Genomic DNA, 6000 nt, shown 5'->3' with positions numbered 1-6000 from the left:
CTCTGCCATGGCCTCTGTGCTCCGCCCTTGCCAGGGCAGACACGGCTGGAAGCAGGGCCTGGTTAGGCTCCACTGCTGGGCTGGGGGTAAGGCTCGGGGCGACGGGCGCGGAGGGAGCGTGCTGCGGGGCTGTGGGTGGGGGTGCAGAGCAAGGAGGGTCCGGGGGTCAACTTCAGTGGGCACAGAGGGGCGCCGGCCACAAGGGCCTCTGCCTCCAGCTGGGGTCTGGCCCTGTGCAGAGGCCGCAGGGGTCTGGGGTAGAGTCCCTCCGCCCTCCACCCTTCCCCTTGACCTCTGTGGACCAAACTCTCAGCCACTCCGGACCCGCCTGTAGTGACAGACGCTGCCCCTCTCGCCCCCCCCCCAGGTGGGGACCCTGACTCTCAGAAGCTGCGTGCAGCGAGTGGGCTGTGGGGTCTCTGCTGGACCTCTGCCCCAGTGATGCCACCCGGCCATGGAGTGACAGGCTCTCCCCACTCCAGGGAAGCTGAGCTGTGCCCCTGCAGGGAAGAAAGGCTGGGTCCCAGGTAAGGTGCACCCACGGAGGCCTGTTCTCCGCACTTTGTGGTTCTGTGGCTTGTGGCCAAAACAGATTTTCTTTTTTCTAATTGTGCCACTGAGAAGGGTCCAGTGCAGGAGACGGAGGTGCCCCTGGGTGTGAGCCCTACGGTTCAGTCTCTTCCTTCCTGAGCCAAGACCCCAGACCCCAGGCAGCCTGTCATGTCGTTGTCCCCCCCACAAGCCCTCATTTTTGGGACACTGAGCCTGAACCCAGAGGAGTCCCCTAGGCCATGGCACTAGGGACAGATGTCAGGAAGTGTGTGTGGTTAAGATGATGAAAGTTTCTGCCTCCATCATATGTCCAGCTGGGAGGGCGTCTCGCCCCACTCCCCACCCCCCGACTGAAAAGGGAACCGGACTTGTCCATGTAACCCTTCGCCCCACTGGGCCCAGCACACTCATTTCCGTCTTGCTAAAAATATCACTTGGGGGCCTGAAGTGATAGTACAGTGGGTACAGCGTTTGCCTTGTACTTGGCCAACCCGGGTTCGATCCCTGGCGCCAACATATGGTCCCCTGAGCCCCACCAGCCGTGATCCTTGAGCACAGAGCCAAGAGTAAGCTCTGAGCACTGCTGGATGTGGCCAAAAATCAAATTAAAAAAAAAAATAGATAAGAACATCTCTAGGTCTTGAGAGGAGCTCGGCTGGGACAGGCTTCCGTGAGTCAGGAAGGGCCGGGCCTGCCACACAGCAGATGGCACTGAGCTGGCCCCATCTGGGCTCTGGCACCCTGGCCCGCCCGCTTCTCAGTCTTCCTGGAGGCCGAGGGGCCATTCCGGAAGGGTCTGTCCGAAATCCTAGTTTTACTAATGAAGAAGCAAGGCCAGAGGGGTTGGTACTAAGGTGACTCAAGACCACTGGGATGAGCCCACCCAGAATCTCACTTTGTCTCTGCTGGGCCTGGGGACAGGGGTGTCGTAAATTCAGCGCAGGTTTCCCTATGTCTGCGGATATCTCTCGGTCTGTCTTTCTCTGTCTCGTCTATCTCCTTATCTTTGTTTATCTCTCTATGTCTGGCTCTGTCTCTGAGTCTGCCTCTCTGTCTGTGTCTGTTTCTCTTTGTCTCTGTCTCTCTGTCTCTGAGCCTGTTTCTTTTTGTCTCTCTCTTCCGGTCTCTCTTTGTCTCTGCCCCCACTCAGCCCAAAGGGGTTATGAAGAAAGGGCAGAGGGTGATGCTGGCAGTGCGATCTGCGGGGGGGCGGGGTGGGGGGGAGCAGGGGTGAGGCTGGTCAGGACATCTCCAGGACCCTGTCTCGCCGTTGTTTTGCATAGATGTTTGGTTTATTTGCATAGATACGTGGGGGCTCGTTTGCATCCTCAGGGGTAAACTCCATTTGCCTGGGGTCCAGCTGGTTGGCATCCAGGGGTGACCCCCCACATCCACACATTTCCCAGGGGAGAGTGAAGCCTAGAGAAACTGACCAGCCCAGAGCCGCTGCAGGCGCCCAGCCCACGTGGGTGCAGACACAGCCCCGCAGCGGGCGCGATTGCGGCAGGGGGCCCCCACATCTGGAGCTCCAGGAGCCGCAGAAGGTGGGGCTGGGGGGACCCGGGTAGGAGGAGGAAGAAATGGGGAGATTGTAGTCCCTCCCACTTAGAGATGCGGTCGCCATGGTGACTGAGGACCAGTGAGGCGGGCTGGGGATGGGGCTGGGGGGCGGGGGCGTGGCCGGGACGGAGCCCCGGGAGACGGTCGCCAGCATTCCAGAAGGAGGGAAACGCCGAGGCACCCCCAGCTCCAGGTAAGGAGGCTGCAGCGAGCAGAGCAGCAGAGCGAGGGGCGGGCCATTGTCTGGCGCTGGCGGGGCCCCAGGGGGCAGGCGGGGGTCGAGCCATTGTGTGTCTGGGCCCGCGCCCCCGTTCATCCTGCGAGGACACTCAGGCTGGGGCTGGGGGCTGGGGCTGGGGGCGGCAGGAAGGCTGTGGGGGTGGCAGTGCCCGCCGCTCTGTAGGCACTTGGTAAACACAAGTTGATTTGACTGGAGGGTGGTCACTGCTGGGGAGCCGGATGGGGTTCAGAACTGTGCTCCTGCGGCTGGGGGAGCAGGGGTGGGGGGCTCTGCACCCACTGGTGCCTCAGGGAGGGGTGCTGAAGCGCATCCCCGGGGCCACAACTCACTGTTCCAGGGAGGACGGGCAGGCGGACCTTCCAGGGGCTGTGGGGGCGGAATTCCTGGAACAGCTGGGAGGGTGAAGGGGACAGGAGCTCAGCATCGTTGTGGGGGGGCGTCTCCTGTCTGCACCCCAACGCAGGGGGAGAAAACAACTGAGGAATCCCCAGACTGGGCTGGAAGGAGCTAGGTTCCTACAGCCCGTCCGACATCGGCCACCTGCCCCCACCGCCATGCAGCCAGCCTCACTACCAGCCCCACTTCCCCTCCCGGCCTCGGTTCCCCCTGGGGCGAGCAGGCTCCAGGCTGCCCTGCAGCTGGGGGCAGGCCCGCTGCACGCCTGGCAGGACCCAGTGCTAAAGGGCAGCTGGGTTCCTCACGCGCCCGCTTTCAGACAGCAGCGCCGGGGCGGGAGCGGGGGCCCTAGCAGGCTGCCCTGGCCCGGCTCTGCCAGCTGCTGGCGGCAGGCGGCTCCTGACTTTGAACCTGGGACCCGGTGGCACAGGGACAGTGCTTGGGGGAAGGACAGTTTTTCATTCCAAACTGAGTCAGGAGGCCTCAAAAAATGCTCCTTAGCCCAGAGCAACTGGTGCTTGGACACCCCCCACCTTTCCCGGAATGTCTGAGTGCTGGCGCAGGGTCCGGGAGAGCTGGGATTCCATGTGATGAGACTAAGATTTGATTGAGGAAGATCTGGGTTTCACTTGGCTTCTTTCTAGTGCTGGGACTCCATAGAGCGCATCTGTGAAATGGGAATCCAAGGCACTACCCAGGGTGGGCTTGGGCTGTGGGTCACCACCTGACGAGGGACTGGCTAGGGGGCTGGTGCAAGGAGGCCTGGAGTGGCGCAGAGAATTCCTGGGTGTCTGCAGAAGGAGGAACTAGACACTTCGGGGGTGAGGTGGGGGCGGAGGGGGCAGGGCTGGGCACAGAGCTGACCCAGATAAGCCAAATCCATCAGGCAGGGCAGGGCAGGGTCTGTTCCCAAATCTGAGCTGGGGGTGGAGGAAACTCAGGAAAGGTGGGGTCCAGGTCACAGCTGTTGCTCTTTATTTTAGGATTATTGGTTTGTTTGTTTGTTTTTGGTTTTGGGGTCACACCTGGCAGTACGCAGGCCTGACTCCTGACTCTGCTCAGGAATCACTCCTGGCAGGGTTCAAAGGACCCTACGGGGTGCCAGGGATCGAACCCTGAGATCCACAGGGTCCACAGAGTGCAAGGCATGTGTCTTACCCGCTGCCCTGTCCCCTCCCTGAGTTGTTTCGGTCTGGGCCTCCTGCACTGTGTACAGGGCCCACTGCTGCTGCCTCTCGGCCTGGTTCCACACTCCTGAAACCTCTGTGCTCCTCCTGGCCTGTAGGCTCAGTGTCTGGGCAGGCGCTGGGTGGACAGGGTCTCACCTGGCTGGGGCGGGGGAGTGAGGGGAGGGCACCCAGTGCTGGGGATGGAATATCGGAATACAAGGCATGAGTTTTGTGCTTTAGTCTTCACTGTGGCACTGGGGGTCTCTTTGATGCCGGAGAATCTGGCAGCTTTGCCTGGGCCGCCCAGCCCCCAGCTTTCTTCAGGGACCTGGCAACCACCGCCGGCAGCCAGGGGGATTGAGAGGATGGTTAGCAAGGGGTTGGGCTGAGCCCAGTGCCCAGAGGAACTAAGGGAGAGTTCTGTGAGTAGGGCATCGGCATGGGCATCGGCGTGGGCGTCAGCAGCAGGAAGGGCTTCCTGACCCGGAAGGCGCGTGGAGGAGGAGGGGGGCCTTTATTGGAGTCATCTCGGCCTTGGGTGCTCCCTCATCAGCGCTCGGCTGGTCTCAGGCAGACTGCACAGGAAGCACCCCAGTTTATAGGTCACAGAGCCCGGGGTGCCAGATGCCTCATTAACCCTGCGTTATGAGGTTCCCCCTAGCTTCAGGGAGGGGTGAATAGCCACCACCGTGGGGGCTGGGTACTCAGGAGCAGGTTCCAGACGTATGAGCTCAGAGGGGGAATTTTCTAGCCCTCCTGAGCCTGGAACTCTGGTAAGAGACACAAAGGCCAGACTTCAGGAGGGAGTTTCTCAAAAGTACTTAGACAGAGTTAGTTTTACTTTTCCTTCTTCTTTTTTTTTTTTTCTTTTTGGGTCACACCCAGCGATGCTCAGGGGTTATTCCTAGCTTTGCACTAAGGAATTACTCCTCGTGGTGCTTGGGGAACCATGTGGGATACTGGGGATCGAATCTGGGTCGGCTGCATGCAAGGCAAATGTCCTACACACTGTGCTATCGCTCCAGCGATTTCCTTCTTTAAAAAAAAAATATGTAATTTGGACCAACACCCCCATCAGTGCTCAGGGCTTACTTCTGGCTCTGTGCTCACTCCTGGTGTGCTCAGGAGCCCTACTGGGTGCTGGGGATAGAACCTGGCCAGCCACATGCAAGGCAAGTGCCTTATCTTTGTCCAATCTCTGCAAATCCATGCATGTTTATTTGTATTGTTTCATATATATATATATATATATATATATATATACATAGTTGTTTGTTTGATACTTGAGCCACACTGGCAGTGCTCAGGGCTGACTCTTGGCTCTGCACTCAGGGATCACTCCTGGCAGGGTTCAGGGGCCCCTACTTGATGCTGGGCACAGAAACCTGGGCTGGCCTTGTGCAAGGCAAGTGCCCTACCCACTGTACTATCTTTCTGGCAGCATTTTTTTTTCTTTTTGGGTCACACCCAGCGATGCTCAGGGGTTACTCCTGGCTCTGCTCTCAGGAATTACTCCTGGCGGTGCTCAGGGGACCATATGGGATGCTGGGAATCGAACCCGGGTCGGCCACATGCAAGACGAATGCCCTACCCACTGTGCTATCGCTACAGCTCTCTGGCAGCATTTTTTAAAAATGCCTAAGTGAGGGGAAAAAAGCTCCAGCCGGAGCCATAGTGCAGAGGGTAGGGCATTGATCTTACGCACAGTCAGTCAACCCAGGTTTGAGTCCTGGCACCTCATGGGGTTCCCCGAGCACTTCCGGGAATGATCCCTGAGTGCAGAGCTAGGAGTAAGCCCTGAGCACCATCTGTGCTCACAAAACAAAAAATAAGAAGCCTAAGTGGGCAGGAAGTGGGCGGTGTGAAGGTTACCGGCCACCGGGAGGGCCCTGAGGAGGCTGTGCTAGGGGTAGGTGGGCTCCATGGAAAGAGGCCCCCCCAGCCGGTGTCAGAGGTGCCACAGCTCTCGGGAAGCCTGAGTGGGGGCAGAGTCCAGCCATTGTGCTGGTTCAATGGGACCTGACCGACAAGGCCAGGGTTGAAGTGACCTTCTCCATGGTCTCCCTGGAAGGAGTGAGGGGA

At 59.4% G+C, this 6000-nt stretch overlaps 1 protein-coding gene across 5 annotated transcripts in view; it reads left to right on the top strand.

Moving 5' to 3' along the window:
- Positions 1 to 40: 40 nt before the first annotated feature.
- SEMA4A (semaphorin 4A) overlaps positions 41 to 6000 on the top strand; it is a 29255-nt gene continuing 23295 nt past the window's right edge. The window contains exons 1-2 of one of the 5 annotated variants that reach the window (XM_055139858.1): positions 41 to 86; positions 368 to 527. The gene's annotated coding sequence lies outside the window, so the exon portion shown is untranslated. Of the gene's footprint in view, positions 87 to 367; positions 528 to 1998; positions 2306 to 6000 lie in introns of those variants that run through there. The other 4 variants (XM_055139859.1, XM_055139861.1, XM_004619309.2 and 1 more) reach the window with 4 other exon arrangements.

Source organism: Sorex araneus, chromosome 5, assembly GCF_027595985.1.
Source record: "Sorex araneus isolate mSorAra2 chromosome 5, mSorAra2.pri, whole genome shotgun sequence".
Lineage (NCBI taxonomy): Eukaryota > Metazoa > Chordata > Mammalia > Eulipotyphla > Soricidae > Sorex > Sorex araneus.
Note: the sequence above shows the minus strand (reverse complement) of the source record. Positions and strands in the feature narration are given on the sequence as shown.